The following is a 22,133-nucleotide window of genomic DNA, read 5'->3' on the forward strand; positions in this document are numbered from 1 at the left end:
TAATCAATAAGAGATAGGATGATAGGGTTTGGTGACGTGAGAATTTCTCCTACTCTTTGAGCACCAAACATGAACACCATACGTTGTTGAAAATGGAATTTTCTACTGATTGCAATGTTTACTCTAATGTGTGGAGTGAAATGGAAGGGGAAAACCTCTATTCCTGGGCCATTATCCATGGTGTATGCATGACCTAATTCTTAAAAGAAAACAAAAATATAGACGTCCAAATTAAGGTCGTACCTAATGAGAGGCAAAATAAAAGGATTTACTAAACCGTTTATCTCGGCCAACCTAAGAGGGCCCAAAATTCTACGAATTACTCGTTGAAATTGCAACTTAGTACTAACAATTATGTGCACCTTTTGCCTTGCAATGGGAATAAAAGGACCATAAAAATTCTCGTGATTCATGCAAGCTACTTGATTATTCTAAAGGTTGAGCCTACACAAAGCATACACAAGCCCTCCTCCGTGGGGGCCCCAAAATTGAGGCGGTTCGGGGCGGGCAACAAGAGAGGCCACCTCTAAACACCCCTCAAGGATCTTGTGCTGCTCAATTGGGACTGGGGCAACCACAAGCACAACACAACAACAAACCCACATCCAAACCCAAACAAGATAGGGGCACCACCTAGTTAGAGAGCGAACTAGGACGCAAAAGAGGAGAATCCCTTAGCAATACAAGCGAGAAGGAAGGGTACACTATCACTAATTTCAATGCTACGAATACACACACACACACACACACACACACACACACACACACACACACACACACACACACACACAGAAAGAGAGAGCTTTGTGCAAGAATTTAGCTTCAATTTTAATGATTGACGCGGGTGTATGAACAGCTTGGAGGAGAGTCAAGAGACACGATTGAGTTTGATGATGTTGCAATCTACACATTATCTTCGGGTTATGGGAGACCTCTCACCATACAACCCTCTTATAATGTTTTCCCAAGCAACGAAAACAAACACAAGAGCTCTTGAGTCACATACAAGCAGATACTACAAAAGAATCTCAAAATGAAAACGCGTCACCTTAAACCAAACGAGATGAGGTTGCCAAGCGTCAATTGGAGAGACTCAAGAGAGTTTTGAACCACGATTTGCACCCAACTTATTGATTAAATTGATGCGCAAGAGTAGATACAACTTTGATTGGAAGTCATGAATCACTCACTCCCTTGCAATGCTACAACTAGCTCAAAGAAGCTTTCCTATACACCACATGTAATGGTGCATAGAGAGTTCACTCTCACTCCCTAAAACTAAGATGGTGAATGGCATGCTCAAAGTAGTGAGCAATAGTGTAGGGATCTTGCCATTTACAAAGGGAAAAGGGCTTTATTTATAGGTGAGGAGAGCCCTAATTAGGATTATACCTAATCAACATTTTCATAGAAAACCATGCTTATGAAAATTTTTATATTTTCTTATGAGAGTGGGGCTCTCTTGTCTCTTGAGTCACATGGATGTGGGCTCAAGAGGAGAGAATTATTGAGGTGAAATAGAGAAGATTCTAGAGAGGAGTGATTTTTTTGTGTGAGGTTGCCTACTTCACGGTAGAGTAGAGTGGGTGCAATCTACAAGAAAGGGTTAGTAGTTAGTGTTAGTAGTTTGAAGTTAGTAGGATGGGGTAAAATTACATGGCCTATGCAGTCAAGGTGCATTATATGATTTATGCAATGATAAAAAGTAAGAGAAGGATGAGAATATACACAATTTGGTGGAAACCACAAGATGTAAATGAAATTTTCCACCTTCTCCTCCATTGAATGAAGCGGTTGTAGAACTTTGTCGGTGCAGTTCTTGTGACCATGGGAAATTTTAATTTTTCATGATGAAACTCCTCTTTTTGCCGGGCTTGAGCTTGGTTATTTGCTGATTTTTTCTCTTTTTATGAAAGGATGAAGAGGTTATGGTAATATGAATTTGATTCTAGAGAGAGAAATTGAGCTATATGTGTGTAGAGATGATAATCTTTTGAGCTATGGAGTAAGGAGAGATGGAAATGGTGAAGAAGATGAAGTAAGCCATGAAAGTTGCAGGTTTGAGTGAGGGATGGAGAGTAATGAGTGTATGTGTGTGGAAGTGGGAAAGGAGGTGAGAGAAGACTATGGGGTTACTTTGTGAGAAAATTGGGCAGACTGGAGTCCACTCAAAAAATCCTATCTCACCGTTGATAGTGGGCTACATTTTCTTTGTTGATCACTTCTTCAAATTATGAGCGAAAATAGGTGCCAAAATTCTCACCAAAAAGCCTGTTTTTTATGCCTGCAAAAGTCTTTTAGTGGCCCCTCTTTTGTTGAATTTGTACAATTCATCCAAGAGCGAGCCCCTCCTTTGTCATATCATAATACAAAGCATCCAAGTTGCCCTTTACACATGCATGGAGGAGAATTATTGGTGAATAAAGCAATATATACATGGTGGGAATAGTGTATGGACTATTCATAGATTTTAGCTCAATGAGCACATGGTGTTAGAATAATGAGCAAAAATAATAAAAAAATATGGAGGAATTATGGATATGGAAAGATATTGGAATCATATGATATGGTCCCTCTTTGTATTATTTTGGGTGAAAGAGGAAAAGGTATGCAAGTAAATGAAAATAATGTAATAAACATGACTAAAAAAGTAGAAATCATTTTTTTTGTTTTCACGAGAGTGAGGGTGAAAATGTGGGGGTGATTTTTATAAAAGAAAAATATGAGGTTAGAGTATGTACACATTGGCAAAAAATACACTTATGGTGCAAGAGGATGAAAGAAGGCATACATAGGTTTAATAAAACACACAACTAGGTATACATATTTAAATAAAATATCAAAATAATTATAAAAATCCTTATATTTAGGCCATATATATAATGAAATATTTACACACAAAGAGGCCATAATATATCTTTTTAATTTTTTTGGCTCAACTAGCCGAGTGACTCGCTAATTGAGGGTTTTTAAGAAAATATGGGAAAAATTCCCTAACTCACACACGCCTATGTACAGTGAAATGGTAGGGATAGCCATAGTGTTTGGGTGATTTTGGTAGGGTGAGGTAGCTCACTATGACAATTTTGAATATAAAAAAAACGGCTACCAGTACATAAGGCTTTGCTTACAGTTTTTTTCAAAGTACTAAAACAATGGGGTTAGGATAAAAGGTCCCTTTTGAGTTTTGTTTATATGAATTCCCTTTAAGTTTGCTATACGGTATAAATATGTATCAAGATTTAATATGACAACCTCCTGTGAGGGCATATGTCACGGTTTACAACTGTTTAAAAAAAAAAAAGATATTACAAACAAAATGCTGTCAAAATTTTCATAAAATTAAGCTACTTATAAAGAAATAGGTTGGAAGTATAATTGTACATACCATAGAAGGAAGGATGCATACAATTGAGGCAACAATCATGTATAATACGTAACAATATTAAGCACACATGTGTGGAACTATTGCTGGCAAGCAGGGATACAGACAGACGGCTAGGATGAGCATCACTCGAGACCCTGCTAAGCTACAACAAACTGAGGACAAGCTCATGGCTGCATGTAATGGGAAAAAGAAAACCAGGCCAATAGCAATTAGGGACCCTATCTCCAAACCATGTAAGCCCATAAAGTCTTTCAAAGACCACAATAGACCTTACTTACGTAGATGAGCAAAAGAAAACATAATATATGTTTAGGAGTAAGGTTGGGTTCTGAGGTGTGAAAACAATAACAAGTAGTGGGGATTGCTTGATATACCTGTCACCCATTTAGTACAATGTAATTCTAATTAATTGTACTTATGGTTGGTTGGTAGGTAAAGATCCCTTCTCTCATTTGGTAGGAGTTCCGTGTTAAGCTCCGACTTTGTCATGTATCAGCGTATCTTGTAATGAATTTTATATATTAAGAGATTCTTCTTTGTTTCTTACACAATATGCTTTTTCAAACAATATGCTTGTGCAAACAATATTAAGTGTTACCATATACATGTGGTAGTGATGTGTGTGAACACACTAGAACCGCCGGGGCATTTTTTCCCTCTTTAGGAGGTTTTTTCTCCCGTGCATTGTGTATACGCCCATCACTCTAGGGCTATCTATCTTTCCATTGCACACTAAGTAATACACTCTCTATTGTGTGCCTTGAGCTTCCTTCGTCTTCTCCAAGCTGTGTGGGTTTCTCTGCAACCCTAATTCCAACAATTGGTATCAAAGCAGGTTGCATCCTCTCGAGCTTAGTCGGCAGCTGCTCCAGTACACGCCTGCTCACTTTCTCTAATTTTAGTGAGGTTTGGCGAGCGTTCGCGCAAGTCGACAAATACTTCGGGATTTCTTGTAGAGCTTGGTTTGCTCAAATTTTTGATTCGGGCTCATTTCGGCCTCCATTTCCACTACAGACAGTAGTGCACAGGCTATTTCGTCATTTTGTGCAAAATTTTTGTCAGTGTCGTTTTCTGCATAACAGGTGCCTTATAGTCTTCTACGGTTTGTGCTATATAGCACGTGTTGTTCTCGCTCCATTTCTCCTATTTTCAAGCAGTTTTCACATCAGGTGCAACATTTACCATGGCTGACAACAACAACACAGATGTGTTCAAGATGTTTGGTGCTAAGGACAGGTTGGATGGGGACAACTACCCTATGTGGGCTTATATGATGCAACATGTACTTGTGTCAAAGGGCGTCTGGAACATTGTGTAGGGCATTGATGTACGTCCTGGTTCTGAGGATGTAGGCGATGTTGAGGATGTTGCAGGTCTTGCTGCAAGGATTGCTGTGGTTAGAGTTGTTTTGCCTACGGTAGAACAAGCTTGTTGGGATGTTAAGGATGCACAGGCTCATGCATTGATTGCGTTGTTTGTGAAGCGCACCATTGTTCCTCACATCCGTTCAACGAAATCTGCAAAACAGGCTTGGGATATCTTGGCTGGTCTTTATGCAAGTCGCAATGAGGCTAAAATTTCTTTGCTGCCTAAAGAGCTGGAGTCGAAGATTATGCATGAGGAAGATGATATGGACACTTTCCTTGCTTGTGTCAAGGATATCAATGAGCAACTTATTTTTGTAGGTGAAGTCATTTCAGACAGTTCACTTGTGCAGACTGTTCTTGATGCCTTACCAAATTCTTACCAGACTTTTGCTAGTACTTGGAGACTTATGACCCAAGGAAATCCAGAAGTTGTCAAGTTTGATGCATTATGCACAAGCTTGTTGGGATGTTAAGGATGCACAGGCTCATGCATTGATTGCATTGTTTGTAAAGTGCACCATTGTTCCTCACATCCATTCAGCGAAATCTGCAAAACAGGCTTGGGATATTTTAGCTGGTCTTTATGCAAGCCGCAATGAGGCTAAAATTGCTTTGCTGCATAAAGAGCTGGAGTCAAAGATTATGCATGAGGAAGATGATATGGACACTTTCCTTGCTAGTGTCAAGGATATCAATGAGCAGCTTATTTCTGCAGGTGAAGTCATTTCAGAAAGTTCCCTTGTGCAGATTGTTCTTGATGCCTTACCGGATTCCTACCAGACTTTTGCTAGTACTTGGAGACTTATGACCCAAGGAAATCCTGAAGTTGTCAAGTTTGATGCATTATGCACATTGCTGTTGCAAGAGTCACTTTTCAGAAAAAACAGGACTAGGCAGCGTGCAGTTGAACAGGATTTTAATGCTTCTCAAAGAAAGGGTGGTAACAGTAATGCAGCCACTTCTTATGGTTCTGCTGCGAGTGGCAAAAATTCTATTCCTAATGTTTTTGCTCGTAGTACTTCGTCTGGCAATTCTGGTGATAAGGGCAAAAAGAAGATGCGTTGCCATTATTGTAAAGCCAATGCTCACTTGATCAAGTCATGTCCTAAGTTGAAGGCCAAAGAGGCTAAGAAGAAAGAGGGTGGTTCCACTGCAAATGCTGGTTCCACTACAAATGTAGCCATTGTTGAGTCTTCTGTGAAAGGAGACTGTAATGCTGATGTTGATGCAGAATGGGCTTTTAGCGCAGAGTGCACTTACAATCCTGCTGTCCATGATGCATGCTTGTCAGTTGCTGCAGATTCACATGTGTGGTATTTTGACAATTGTGCTACAAAGCACATTACCTCAGATCGTGAATTGTTTACCTCTCTCGAGTCTGTCCCTCATGGGAATTCTGTCGCTTGTGCCAACAACGCCTCTTATCTATTTCAGGGAGTTGGAAAGATTGTGCTCACTGCTGCTAATGGCAGTTCCTTCACACTTGTTGATGCACTTTATGTACCTGGGATCAAGAAGAATCTCTTGTCTGTATCCGCACTTGCTAGACTTGGACTTGTAGTCAAATTTGTGGATGACAGATGTACAGTTCATGATCTCAGTTTTGGTGATGAAATTGTTGCATCTAGCCTTTTGTACCGTGGGCTGTATAAGCTCACTTTGTATGACAAGTGTGGACAAAATTTTGCAACTGCTATTGCAGATTCAAGGGCTATTTCAGATGCAAAACTTTGGCATGCACGTTTTTGGCATTTGAATTTTGCCAGTTTGCTACGTTTGCAGAAATCTGATATGGTTTCTTCTTTGCTGCCTCTTGAAGCACCTGTCAAACATGTTTGTGAAGGCTGTATTTTGGGTAAGATGCAGCGTTCTAAGTTTCCAAAGGATGGTTGAGTTAGGGCCACATGCAGGTTGCATCTTGTGCATAGTGATGTTTGTGGGCCCATGAAAACTCCATCCTTGGGCAATTACCTGTACTTCGTGACTTTCATTGATGATTACTCCAGGCATGCATGGGTATTTTCGCTTAAAGTGAAGTCCGAAGTTTTTATGTGCTTCAAACAATTTCTGGCTATGGCTGAAATGTCTCGAAATGTACTATGGGCACCCTCCGTTCCAATCGAGGGGGGGGAGTATATGTCTCATGAATTTAATGCATTTCTGGCTAGTCGTGGGATAAAACAACAATGTACAGTGCCTTATACACCTCAGCAAAATGGTGTTGCTGAGAGGAAAAACAGGTCACTGACGGAAATGGCACGATGTATGGTCAAAAGTCAAGCTTTACCGCATTCTTTTTGGCTTGAGGCTATCATGTTTGCCACTTATGTACTTAACAGGTGTCCTACGAAAGCTTTGCAGTCTATTACTCCATTTGCAACATGGCATGATAGAAAGCCTTCTATTGAGCACATGCGTGTTTTTGGTTGTTTGGCATATGCTTTGGTGCCACAAGTGCAGCGCAGAAAATTGGATGATAAGGTTGTCAAATGTATTTTTGTTGGTTATAGTGTTGAAAGCAAAGGTTACAGGTTGTATCATCCGCAAACAAAACGTATTTTGGTTTCACGGGATGTAGTGTTTGTGGAAGATTCTGTTCAGCCCTTGCTGTCATACCAGAGACAGTAATGTAAGCTCAGAGGACATTTATGACACTTTGTTGCCTCTTTTCAGTGGTGGAAATACGAATGTAAGTTCCAATGAGGCAAATGTACAACCTATGGGGTTTCTAAAAATGTTTTAGATCAGCCTATTACTGATGCAGATGTACATGATGTACTTGATGAGGAAAGGGCTGAAAATGAGCAGGCTAGAGGTATGCCAAAATGGCTGGTGCACACTTTGCGTGACAGTAAATTGGATGCACCTTTGTCTAGTCGTACTCGTTCAGGCTCTCGCCATGCATCTTATGCATCAGATTGTTATGCTTTGGCTGTGTCTAGTTTACATGATGTTGAGGAGCCTCTGACTTTTGATGAAGCACAAAATTCAGAAAATTGGATGGCTGCCATGCATGCATATCAGAATATGATGCACTTATAGAAAATGGCACATGGACTTTATGTGATTTGCCTCCTGGCAAGAAGGCCATTGGTACGAAGTGGGTTTACAAGTTGAAACGCAAGCTGGATGGTGAGATCGATCGCCGTAAGGCTCAACTTGTTGCAAAGGGTTATGCACAGCAAAAAGGAATAGATTATGAAGAGACTTTTGCTCCCACTTGTCGTATGACTACTGTGCATTTTCTATGTGCATTGGTAGCTCATTTTGGTTGGGATATACATCAATCAGACATTGTTACTGCTTTCTTGAATGGTGACATATTTGAGGAAGTTTATGTAACGCAGCCTCGCGGTTTTGTCATAAAAGGACAAGAGGACAAAGTGTGCAGATGTAACAAGGCTTTGTATGGGTTGAAGCAATCTCCTCGTGCTTGGTATGAGAAAGCTGACACTCATTTTGTCAAACGAGGCTTTTGTAACAGTCCAACAGAAAGCACATTGTATGTAAAGTGTGAGGATGATGTACTTCTCATTGTGGTCCTTTATGTTGATGATTTGCTGATCACTGGACCAAATGAGAGACATATTGCTGAATTTAAGGCTGATTTGAATGCTACTTTCAAGATGAAAGATTTGGGGCTATTGCATCATTATTTGGGTATACAGCTTAAGCAGTGTGATGGTGGTATTGCCTTGTGTCAGAAAATTTACATAGAGACATTGCTATGTAAGTTTGGACTTGAGGATTGCAAACCTATTGCCACTCCCATGGAAACAGGTTTGAAGTTGAGTCTACATGATGCTGGTGATCCTGCTGATGTCACTCTTTACAAAACTGTTGTTGGCTGCCTCATATATGTATGCAACACGAGGCCAGATATTCAGTTTGCAGTCTCATAGGTCAGCAGATTTATGCATAGCCCAGGGTCTAAGCATTGGCAGGTTATCAAGAGAATTTTCCGCTACCTTAGTGGCACTTTACATCTTGGCTTGTTTTATCCCAAGGGGGGGATCATTGCCGCCATACTTACATGCTTTTTCGGACTCAGATTGGGTTGGTTGTTTTGACATGCGAGTGTCCACAAGTGGTTTTTGTTTCATGCTTGGCAGTTCATGTATATCATGGTTGAGCAAGAAGCAACCTATTGTGGCCACTTTGAGTTGTGAGGCTGAGTACATGGCAGTCTTCACAGCTACGGTTGAGTGTGTATGGCTCAGACGCCTTATGGCTGATTTGGGTGTTGGACAAGACACTGCCAACACTATCTACACTGACAGTCAGAGCGCATTGGCAGTTGCGAGGAACCCAGTTTTTCATGCTCGCACAAAGCACATTGAGGTGCATTACCACTATGTCAGGGAGAGGCTCTTAGCAGGAGAGATCATCTTGGCTTATGTGCCAACACAGGACAACCTTGCAGATATTTTCACAAAGGAATTGTCTTGTGATGAGAAGCTTGAAGCTTTCCGCAAAGCTTTGGGCTTACTCCCCTTTGTGGACTGATCCTGTCCTTGGGGCATGCCACTTCCCTTTACTCATGTGCCAGCTCTCGTTCACCGCATCACTTCAGGGGGGATTTGTTACCATATACATGTGGTAGTGATGTGTGTGAACACACTAGGACCGCCGGGGCATTTTTTCCCTCTTTAGGAGGTTTTTTTCCCCCTTGCATTGTATATACGCCCATCACTCTAGGGCTGTCTATCTTTCCATTGCACACTAAGTAACACACTCTCTATTGTGTGCCTTGAGCTTCCTTCGTCTTCTCCAAGCTATGTGTGTTTCTTTGCAACCCTAATTCCAACAGGTTTGTGTTATGATTTAAGTGGCCAGCCTTCCGAAGAAGTCCTTTATGACTTTTACGCCAGATGCATGTTTTTGCCCTCTAGCAATATGTTGGCGTTTGAGAAAGTATTCTATACAGGTTTCTTCACTTGGCAAGCGAAGATATTTGGGCCAGTGTGATAAGTAACCTTACATCTAGATTTGTTGGCTATGCAGTCATTGAACTGAAAAACAGAGTCACCATGCAGTTCTTGTAAGTTCCTGACAAAGGGAGAAGACTCAGATATGAGAAAGCACTCCATGTGCTTAAAGACCACCTCGCTAGCCATCAACAAAGACTACTTCAGTCCATGAAGTTGTGTCAAGGGATGACACAGTCGAGGAGGAGGGGGGGGGGGGGGGGGGGGGGGGGGGGGGATGTTAGTAGCAAGCTAACTCAGATAACTCAGACAACATTTTTCGGAGCTTTTATGGTAAAAAAACTTATTATTTTGATGAGTCGGGAATGTTGTAACTCCTACTTTCCAGATAAATAGAGTAATTGATGAGCGGGGCTACAAGCTTTTAGATTGTATCAACCTATCTTTAGTTATAGCTCCCACATTATTAGTTTTGATCACAAAAACCTTGGCTAACGTATAAAAGCCAATTTTTGTAAGTATTTTATAAGTTTTGGATAATAGAAACACAGCGTTGGTACAACCAAATTTTGTTAACAATAGAAATGGGCACAAGCAAAGCTATGTGGTCGAGCAGATGCAGGCCTAGGTGATAATGCAGCTGTGAAGTGCCACTGTGGTTAGGTGGATTGGGAAATGTATGCATATGACGATTTTTTTGGCCAAGGGTTTGCTGCCAGATGCCAAACTGGGTAATGGCCTCATATGCCCAAAGTGGTGGTTTTGTGTGCCAGAGTGTGGTTCTCGATGTGCTCTACAAGCCGGTCTAGACGACTCGTCAAACGGAGCTCGGATGTGAAAGATATGGCACCTTGAAATGGGATGCATTGCAGATCCTCGCCGGATTGGGCGGGTGCAAGTGGTTGGCGAGAGATGATTCAAGTTGATATGCTTGAAGTCTTGATTTGTGGAGCATGCCAGTCTTCTCAAATTAAGAAGTGGGCTCATAAATGGAAAGTTATGGGCCATGGAAAGTTTGACGGGGACCAATTTCGAGGCGGTGGGGGTCGCGTTGGAAAATGTGACATCTGGTGTTTTTTGGAGCTTGCTAGGTGTCGAGTGAATGGTGTGCACTATGTGGAGCTAGTGAGAGTCGACGGCATGTGAATCTGAGTCCGAAGCATGGAGATATACGCCACCGAAGTTGGCAGTTTGTGGCAAACGTGAAGGGCCAGATGTTTTTTTTTCCGGTTTGGGGTGCTCCATACAAGGCCAAGTCGAAGTCGGTTTGCAGAGCCAGTATGTACGCTTGAAGTCTGTGATGCGGGCTTTTTCCCTGGAGTTCAAAGGCCAAAGTCATGAGAAGCCACCACGTGGCACCGGGTTTGCCCCATATGCGTAGTGTGGTGGCTGGATGGTGGGGTACTTAGCCCAGATGGTGAGCTCATTGTGGCATGTGAAGCGTGAGCTTGGAGCTCCTCAATGATGGTGCGGCTATGTGTTGGTGGCACTAGTGGTGCGCGGTGGAAATTTTGGCCGGCCTGGCGGCACAGGGACGGTGGTGTATGGTGGTGCGCTAGTGGTGGTGGTTGTTGATGACACTGATGATGTGGCATTCCCTTAAGGGCTAATGCCCACGGCCCTTGGAGGCCCCACTTTTTGAACGCAATAGGGGAGGCAATAGCAACCTCGCTAATGCCCCCCCCCCCCCCCGTGCATACTAAAGGAGAAGTCCCGCGAGAGAAAGAGGGAGAGAGATCCCTAGGGCCACCATGTGTACAAGGCCATTCCAAGGCCATGGCCAAACAAGGGCAGGAAAAGGCAAGAGGCCAAGCCTAAGGGGGCACCAGGTGTAAAATTACGCAAGCCTTTCCAAGGCTGAGTATAGCAGGACCGAAAGGGAGAGCCACAAAGAGAGAGAAACAGTGCAAGGCTAAGCCCCCCCAAAGGGGTAAAAAATGAAAAAAAAAGGGAAAAAATATTTTTTTTTAAGTGCCTAGGGGCATTAACGACATCGCTAATCCCCCCCCCCCCCCCCCCCCCCCCCCCCCCCACCCCACCCTCAAATGCAAAGAGAGCAAGAGAGAGCAGAGGAAAGCAAGGCGGCTACCTCCTCCCAAAGTTACCAAATGTGGATGCAAAGTGGACCAATCAAAGCCCAGATGCCCAAATTGAAAGGGCCACCCCTATATAAACCCTTTTTGAGCCATTTTTCATGCTTTTCGCCAGAGAAGGCTTCTTGCTAGGGCCTTGAGCCGGTGAGCATGCAGAGAGCCAATATAGGGAGTGTGTGTGAGTTCTTGGGTTGGCTTTTTTGTGCAAAGGTGTGTGCCTGCAAAGCCCCAAGTGCACGTTTTCTTGCCTGGCGACCATGTGGGTGTGCCGTTTGATGTAAATGAGTTGTAAAGAGTGTTTGAGCAATGGTAAAGCCTCCATTGTTTTTTTTTCTTCCGTCATTTTTCCTTCCTCCCTTCTCTTTCTCCTGCTCTGGTGTTTCCCCTCGGTGCCGGCTCTGTGTGCCCCCCCGGACAAACGGTGTTTGGTGTGAGAGAGTGAGATTGAGCGGCTATGCATGTGTGTAAGGGTGGAGACAGACCGTGGTAGTAGGTGTGCATTGTGTGGTGGATTTGTAAAGTGTGTGAGCAGTGGAAATTGAGCAGGCGGTGGTCTGCTGGTGAGAAGTGTATTGTTGAAGGTGTTTTTCCGAGAGGATAAGGGTGTTGTGGATACCCTGAGCTAAAGAGGGGCCCTTGTGTTTGTGCTGGCCGTGTTCCCCCATTCCCCCTCTCCATCTTCTGGTGCCCCCACGGAGGAGGAGACTGATTGCTCCCAGTTGATCGAAAAGAAGTGGTTTTTTGTGTTGGAAGTCATGGCAGCTAGAAGCCATGGACCGATTTTTACAGGCGAGCAGGGCCGTGACGAGTGGATGTCGGATTTTGGGTTGTATATGCTATTGTTGCGTATGTCGAGCGAAGATAGCAAGATGTAGACATTTCCTTTGGTGATGCATGGAAAAGCTAAAGTATGGTATGAAGATTTGGAAGGTGAGCCAAGGCAGGCATGGCCGGCTCTACGGGCGAGGTTTCTTCACGACTTCCCCAAGGAGGCATCCCCAGTCGAGATGGATGCAAAGCTGAAGGCGCTTAAACAAGATGTATGTGAATAATTCAATCTATTTTTAGGTCATTTTGAAGAGTACTGGGAAAAATTAGCGACAGCCATGCAATTGGCTAATGGAGACTACTTTAAGCTGGACAAATTCATTGCATGTCTGCACCCTAAGGTGAGAGAAAATGTTAATTTCAAAAGCCCAAAGAATTACAATGGTGCGGTAGCAATTGCATGGTCGAAGAGCAGAAAGATAAAGAAAAAGATAGAGCAGGGTGTGTCGGGCTACGATAAGATGGCCCCCCTTCAACCACAGAGTCCGAGGGAGGCTATGCATGAAGAAAATCATGGAAACCGAGGTGAAGCTATTGTGCCACAAAATTGTGTACGCACGGTGCAGGATTTGTCCGAGTGAAAGCAAGAGTTGCAGCTCAACGTGATGGATAGAGGAAAGCCAAGAGGAGCAAGGAGTACGGCAAGGCCGATGCCAGGTAGGTGATACAATTGTGGAGAAGAGGGACACTATGCGCCAGATTGTCCTCCACCATAGAGAGAGAGAGGAGGCATTTACACGCTATTCGGTAGAGGTTGAGGCCAAGGACAACTCAATGGTCCAAGAGAACAAGCGGTGGAGAATCCTGTGCAGCCAGCTCCGCCAAATGGAGGTGAAGTCTCAAGAGTGAATATTATCGGGGTGGATAAGCAGGATATTGAGATTTTGACCAATACGAGAGCAAGAGTTGAGAGGGAGACAGAGACAAAGCGGGAAACCAGAGCTCGCAATGGTAAAGAGAAGGTGTATGAGGGTAGAGAGCAGCCTCAGCCTAGCAAAAGAAGGAGACATTGTAAAATCAAGCAAGCAAATTTCCAATTAGAGCGTGGCTATCTCGAGTACAATCTAGTAAGTGATGTTCAAAATCAGAAGGCAAACATTACTTTTGGTCAGCTGTTAGCTTTAAATCCAAAATTGAGGAGGCAGTGGTCCACCACTGTTAGCACCAGGCTACCGAGAGCTAAGGGGAATGTGCAAGCGGTGCAGAATATGGCTTTGAGGGTAGGTAACCCCACTGATGTCCTTCCACTGGTGGATGTGATTATAGAAAAGAGGATGCAAGTGCAGGCCTACATAGATGGTGGAGTGCAGGTTTGTGTCATGATAGAAGCAGTCATGAGAGACGCGTGTTAAGGCGATAGCCAAGTCAAATGTGCGCATGAGGATGGCCAACCATACTAAATCTAGGTGTCTGGGTGTGGCTCAGGATGTGAAGGTCAAAGTGATGGGCATAGAGTGCCTGATAGACTTTTTTGTGATGAAGGCAGGAGATAATGCTTATCCTATCATTTTGGGCAGGCCATGGCTTTTGGCAATAGGTGCTAAGCAAGATTGGGAGAGCAAAGGGGTTCACTTTGCCTGACAAAGAGAAGGGGAGACAGATTGTGCTTGATTTGAAGACCAAGGAGAGCAGTTCTTGTCCTATGGCAGTTAAAGACGAGGGCGACACGACGAGCTATGAGTACGAGACAGAGACGGCCTATGATGAAGGCTACACTAGCACAGAGGAAGAGGAGAGCGAGGACGACATGCTAAAGATAGATGTAGGCTTGTTTGGACTCACCATAGACGAATCCACTTCTAAAGGAAAAGGTATGCAGCCTCAAGCTCATGGTTTAAGCATAGAGGAGGTTTCGAGCATGTTGAGTGAAGATTTGACCAAGGGTGAAAAGGAGGGTTATGTTCAGTTGTATGAGTCCTATCCAAACCTGTTTGTAATGGAGTACAAGAATTTGCATGGTGCCTGAGAGGTAGGGCACAAGATTGTTCTCAAGGAGGGACATAAACCTAAAGCACAGAAGCTGAGAAGACTAGGCGAAATCCAAAAGGAGGCCGTTTGGCAGAAGATCAATAAGTTGCTGGGTGCAGGCATCATATACCCATGTAAAAGAGTCAGAGTGGGTCTTGCCAGTGGTTATAACCCCTAAGAATAATGGGAAATGGAGGGTGTGTGTCGACTACAAGCCACTGAATGCAGCGACCAAGAGAAATCACTATCCATTACCGTTTCAAGACGAAATCCTAAACCAGGTGGCTGGATACGATAGATACTCGATTATGGATGGTTTCTCTGGGTATTTTTAGATAGGGATTGCACTCAAAGACCAGTTAAAGACCACATTCATATCTCCATGGGGTTGTTTCGCTTATCGTAGGATGCCGTTCGGATTGGTGAATGCATATGCCACCTTCCAAGATTGGATGAACAGGGTATTTGGTCCATACCTAGGCCACTTTATCAAGGTCTTCATGGATCATATAGGATGCTACAGTTCAAGATTAGAGCACCTATTGAATTTGCAGTTATGCTTTCAAAGGCTTGATGAAGAAGGAGGTCAACTAAACCCCAAGAAGTGCAAGCTAGCACAGCCTTGAGCACAGTTGTTAGGTCACGTGGTGTCGCAGAATGGTATAGAGGCTGATCCGGAGAAGGTGAAAGCATTGGTGTTGATGGATCCGCCATCAGAGGCTCAAGGTTTGGATTCGTTTGTCCATAAGTTAAAGTATCTTTTACGCTTCTTTTGGATGTTATCGCAATATGTGCCTCCTCTTCAAAAGGAAGCTTAGGAGGTTTTTGATAGGGTCAAGGAGATTTTGTGTCAGTTGCCAACGTGTGTCCTCCCAATCGAGAGGATGATTTCTATGTGTCTATGACAGTGGGCACGATTGCTATTGGAGTGGTTCGATGCAAAATCTAGGGAGGAGCTACAAACTGATATACTTTGAAAGCAGGATGATTAGTAGAGAATAGAGCCAGAAGAGAGGAGATGAAGAAGAAGGCAGTGGTTGTACATCAGGAAGAACCTCATCAAAAGAAGGCGAGGTTTGAAAGGGAAAAAGAGACCTATGAAAGAAGCCGCCAAGTTGCAAGTGAGGACCCAACATGGTCGGTTCCAAGAGATATAAAAGGCCCCCAAATCAAGAATGTTGCCAGGAGAGAACTAGAAGATCCCAAGGATTCTCTTGAACGCATGTACTAGGAAGCAAAGGAGGCAGCAAAGTTTGAGAAACCCAAGTCAACAGAAACTGAAACCAATCCTTCTACAACCAACCAGCAAGAAACGGCTGAGGCATCCACGAAGCCTCCCGAAGACAAAACAACCGAGGCAACCACACAGCCACAAGGAGAGGTACAACCCTTGCCGCTATCACAAACAACGCCAGAGCCCCACCCAAGGAGCCACCCACAAAGATTGCTGAAACATCTGGGCAGCTCACAGAGCAAGAAGACTGGCAGGCGAATAATGAACTTGAGCTAAAGTTAGAGCAGTCACAATGAAGAGACCTTGCATTGATGCAGGTACAAAGGGAAGACTGCTCAAGGAGATAACAAAGCTCAAGCGAGTTAATCAAATGCTGCGAGACGATCAGCCAGAGATACAAGAAGAAGCTGGTACATTAGAGCAACCACACATTGAAATTCCCTCAGTCTCTTTCACTGAGATGGAAACACAGCCATCAGAAGGTTTAGGAGGAGAGGATGATTTCCAGGTACCAATTGTTACGACATTAGCCGCACATGCGGTCCTGCGGTCCTGCGGAGGTCTGGACACTACGGATCAGGAGTCATGCGGTATGTGGCGGCCGTAGCGGCAGTTCTTCATGGGATATCATGGGACAGGAGTGTGTGCCGTTCCCGATCTGCGCTGGAGCAGCGGTTGTATGTGGAGGTGCATACCTGTCTTTTGATGTAACTTAACCAATCTCTATGATATTCAGGGCATCTACTGTTGTAACTCTGAGTCTAAAATATACATGAATGAAGCAAGAGGTGTTCTGTGCCTGTGTACTACGTACTTCCTTCTCTTGTCATACTATATGTTGATGTTCATATAATGTAGTTGCGGGTAATCATTCCCGTAATGCCTATTGCTCCAGTGGGGGAAATAGCCATTACATCTGGCGACCACGATGCGTGATGGACAACCTGCGATGAATATGCATGCGCACTAGGTCGTAGGGTCCGCCTGACCCTGTGGTTCCAATTGTAGGAAGACGACGGAGGAGAGGCGGGTTCAAATGAATTTGTTTTTTCTTCACCGCAGATTGAGGAATCTGTATCTCCATCACCAAGCCCGCTGCGTGGTAGGCAGTTGCGGCGAGCGAGATGTACTCCGCGCAGTCAGTCATGTCCTCCTGTCGTACGTTCACCCTCACCCACACAGGTTGCTCCACCACCGTCTCCGGTAAGCAGTCCGGGGGTATCTCCGCCACTGTCTCCACCTCCTAGTGCTCGTCAGCTTTTCTCGGGAGGAGGAGGAACAGCTGGGCAAGGGGTGATGGCTCATCCTCAGATTAAGTATAGTCGGTTTCGAGGTCTTTCGAGTGAAGACCCTGATGGACATTTGCGCCAATTCAATAAAGCTTATGGATTGAATCATCCTGGGGTGGTGATTCCTCTCCATCAACAATCAGTGTTTGAATCTACACTTTTAGGGAAAGCTGTGAAATGGTTGTCCGAATACCCTGATGACCATTTCCAGACGTATGCCAATGGATCCATAGCGTTTCTACGAAGGTTTCGAACGGAAAAGACAGTCCCTCAACATTTGGAGAAGCTTCAAACGCTCCGACAGAAGTCATTGCCAGTGGAGGATTACGCTGCAAAATTTCGGATGCTTTTGCAGAGGGTACCTCAGGCACAAAGGCCGGCAGCTGAAGTACTGAATTAATATTTTTTGCGGGGGCTCAACAAGGATCTTAGAACGGCTATGGCAACAGTGGATAAGGTAACTACTCCACTTAATGGCTAGGGTTGTAGTAGCAGGAGAGGCTTTAGAGAATACGGAATATCCAAAGAAGTCAAAGAAGAAAGACAGGAAGAAATCTCATCGGAAGTCACAGGACAGTGGCAGTGATAGTTTGGAGTCGGAATCCGCAGTATCTGATTCCTCGGACTCAGGCAACAGCGATTCGGGGAAAGAATCGGAGGAGACATCGTGGAAAAAATCCCAGCGTCACGGGAAAGGTGTATCATCCGGATCGACGGAATCGGCTGCAGTGGCTAAAAGTCTGAAGGAAATATGGTGTACCCAATATCAGAATCCGGGCCATGCTGCTCAGGAATGTGCAATGAATCAGAAGTGGTGTGCGATTTGCACGACCAATACTCATAATACAGTGGAATGTTATTTCAATGGCCGGGGTCGTCAGAGTCGAGGGGACTCTTCTACCTAGCAACAACCACAAATAGGGCAGGGACAAGAGCCTGCTGTGGCGATGGCTCATGCTCATACATCAGAGACTCCTGTGCAAGGTCAAGCAGGAGGACAGGGTCAAGGGGGCGGACGAGGTCGCGGAAGAGGTGGCCGAGATCCTAATCACCCCAAGACATGCCTTTTCTGTTTGGGGGATGGACATTGGCGATCTGAGTGTACTGAAGCTATGAAATACGATCGGAAAAAGCAGGAACGTGTTACAGGGAAACAACCTAGTGTGGCTATGGTTCAGATTGAAGGACTGGAGGAGTCTGACCCAGTGGTTTCATTAATCACGCGATCGGGTAAAAGTGTGGTTCCAACTCCCGATGTGAAAATTCCGGATTGGACGGTTCAGGAAGAAGTGAGGAAAAAGACTGTGTCTTGGTTGCCACAATCCGCACCATCAGTGAAGACAGCATGACCATCGACATCGACTATGCCATCGACTGTGGTTTTGGAAATAAAGGAAGGGAAAGCTGGAAATAAGGATGATATTAAAGAACAGGAGGAGTGGAATTCAGTTTGGAAAGAGGTTCTCATGTCACCAATTCAAGTACCGCCGGGTTCATTGCTGAAATTAGTCCCGAATTTCCATAATGCATTGCTGCGACAATCGGCCACTGAGCTGCGGGAAGTCGCCTTTGGGAAGGTTGAAAGCGAGGATGATGATTCAGTCCCGTTGCCGGCGAATAGGATCACAGATACCCGCATTCCGGAGCTTTCAGTTTGATACCATGGCACATACATTGACAAGGTACTCTTGGGTGGAGGAGCGGGGGTAAACATTATCACCCAAGCAGCGTGTGAGCGTTTGGGTCGTAGTGATTGGTAGCCTGCACCCTTTGTAGTCCGCATGACAGATCAAAGAGGAGTGCAACCAATGGGTTTACTTCGGGGCATTGTTTTGGATGTGGCGGGCTTATCCTTTGTTGTTTCCTTAGTAGTCTTAAATATTGAAGATCATAATCAGGATTATCACATTATCTTGGGAAGACCCTGGTTACGACAAGCGAGAGTAAAGCATAATTGGGAAGCAAATATGCTTACAGTAAAGAAGGGTAAAAGAAAAGTGCGTGTGATGCTGGGAACATGCCGACAACCAGTTCAGACAGCATGGCCGGTGATAGCTGAAACAGTTAATATGGTGGAAGGATTAGAAGAGGATGAAGAGGAACAATTTCTCAAAGCTAACCCGGATTCGGTTTCTCTATACCTTGCGGATATTTCTCTGATTCCGAAAGAGAATTCGGTGGGGATTTTAGGAACTCCAGGAGGAATAGGGGAGCAACAACAGGTGCTTCCGAGTCTCGAACCATTGGAGGACGTGATTCAGCAAGAACGAGCGTTTGAGGCGCAAATGGAAAAAATTACAAGGGTTAAGGAAGATGAATTAGAGAAGGTTTTTCTTGGGGAGCAAGCGGAGTCGCAGCCCATATACATTAATAAGCAGCTAGAGGCAATTTTTAGAGATGATTTGATCAAGTTACTGACAGAGTTTAAGGATTTTTTCGCATGGGAATATGCGGATATGTAGGGATTGGATCCTAAGTTTTATCAGCACATGATCAATCTAAAACCGGATGCCATGCCAGTGAAGCAGCACTCATACAGGATGAATCCGAATGTGGCAAAGCAAGTTAAGATGGAAATTGATCGCCTGTTGGAAGTGGGTTTTATTACCCCTATTGATAATCCGGAGTGGATTTCTCCAATTGTGGTCGTACCAAAGAAAAATAAGCAAATTCGAATTTGTGTGGATTACCGAAAATTGAATGCAGCTACTGTTCCAGATCCTTTTCCTCTTCCGTTTTTGGATTCGATTTTGGATGATGTAGCAGGACATGAGATGTATACTTTTTTGGATGGATTTAGTGGATATAATCAAATCCGAATGGCATTGCGGGATCAACCAAAAACAACTTTTATTACCGCATGGGGAGTATTTGCTTGTACAGTAATGTGGTTTGGATTGCGGAATGCACCTTCCACTTTTCAAAGGGATATGTTTCAAATCTTTGGGCCTTATTTGACGGATTTTATGAGGATTTTTCTGGATGATCTCAGTGTTTTTGGAGCACAATTGGAGCATTTGAAACAATTACGGTTATGCTTTATGAAATGCAGAGAGGTGAAATTCAGTTTGAATCCTTTAAAGTGTGCATTTGCTGTCCGTAGTGGCAGGTTACTGGGGCATATCATTTCTGAAGATGGTATTTCTGTGGATCCGGATAAAATTGCCACAATTATGGAAGCGCCTGCACCGCGGAACCAGAAGCAATGTCAGATTTTCCTAGGTCAAGCCCGATGGCATGGGAGGCATTTGCGGTTTGTCGCGCATTTGGCAATCCCGATTACTCAGGCAGCTCATGCTATTGATTTTGAATGGACACAGGAATGTGATTTGGCTTTTTGGAGATTAAAACTGCAGCTATCCAAAGCTCCGATTATGCTGGCACCAAATTGGGGTGAGGATTTTCATGTGTTCGTGGATGCTTCGGATCGAGCTATTGGCAGTGTGCTGATGCAGGAACAAAGTCAAGGATGGTTCTGACCTGTCTATTATGCCAGTAGACGATTATCATCCGCAGAAAGAAATTATTCCGTAATTGAAAGGGAATGTTTAGGGATGATTTATTCAGTGAAGAAATTCCGGCATTATCTGTTGGGCCGACGTTTTTTTTTCCATGTGGACCATTCGACTCTTTTATACCTGGTAAGGCAACGGAATTTGACGGGAAGATTGGCCAGATGGGTGCTTTTGCTGTAGGAATTTGACTTTGAGGTCATACATCGGCCAGGGGCCCAGCATGCGGTGGCTGACTACCTATCTAGGTTAGATTCCGGAGAGCCACCGACAGGTGTAGCTGATGAATTTTTGGATGCGTCTCTGTTTCTAACAGGAGTAGCTGTAGAGGATAGCACAGTCCCGCAACAGGCGAGGGTTATTCCTAGCATTCCATGGACATGGTATGAGGAGATGTTTCATTTTCTCGACAGCGGTGAAATGCCTTCTTTCTTGTCCAGCCATCAGAGGAAACGTATGGCTATCAGAAGCCGGAATTTTGAGATTATTATGGGGAAGCTCTATTATCGTACAGTGGCAGAGGTGTTACTCCGATGTGTGTTACCACAGGAGCAGGAAGCAGTATTAGAGGAAGTCCATACTGGTATTGCGGGAGGTCACTTTGCAGCATTAATCACAGCTCGAAAGGTTCTCTAATCTGGATTATGGTGGCCCACATTGTTTCAGGATGCGAGAAATTATGTGCAACAGTGTGATGTGTGTCAGCGGTTGGGGCAACCTACCAAATGGTCCAGAATGCCTTTTCAGCCAGTTCTGCCTTTGGAGCCTTTTCAAAAGTGGGGTTTGAATTTTGTTGGTTCTTTTAAACCAGTGGCAGCTCACACTAGAAATAAGTATATCTTGACAGCCACGGATTACGCTACCAAATGGGTGGAGGCATGGCCTTTGAAAGACAACACTGCAGTTTCTGTGGCGGGATGCTTATATAAGGATATCTTTTCTAGATATGGCTGCCCTATTGAGTTGGTTAGTGACAGGGGAAGTCATTTTTTGAATAAGGTGATGGAGAGAATGCTGCGGTTTTATTTTGTATTACATAGGAAATCTTCTCCATATTATCCTCAGGCGAATGGGCAAGCAAAATCAACTAATAAGCAATTGATTCGGATTTTAACAAAGTTGGTAAATATGCATCAGACGGACTGGGATGTGAAACTTCCTTCCGCCTTATGGGCCTATCGGACAGCTTATAAAGTGGCAACAGGTTTGACCCCTTTTAAGTTGGCATTTTGCATGGAGGCAATCACTCCGGTGGAGCATGTGATTCCGAGTATGCGGATGTTGATTGTGGATCGGCTTCTTCCAGAGGATTCTGTGATTTATCGATTGGATGTTTTGCAGAAATTGGATGAAGAGCGGCTGAATAGTTTTGCGGTGCTGCAAGATCTACAGTCTAGGCGGAAAAAATGGCTAGATCGCCCGAAAGCACGGCAATTTTTTCGGGGACAGCTGGTCCTTGTCTTCAATTCCCGTCTTGGGAAGATGCCGGGGAAGCTTAAATTACGGTGGTCAGGACCATTTTGGAT

Source organism: Adiantum capillus-veneris, chromosome 9, assembly GCF_014529385.1.
Source record: "Adiantum capillus-veneris isolate H3 chromosome 9, ASM1452938v2, whole genome shotgun sequence".
NCBI classification, from domain to species: Eukaryota; Viridiplantae; Streptophyta; class Polypodiopsida; order Polypodiales; family Pteridaceae; genus Adiantum; species Adiantum capillus-veneris.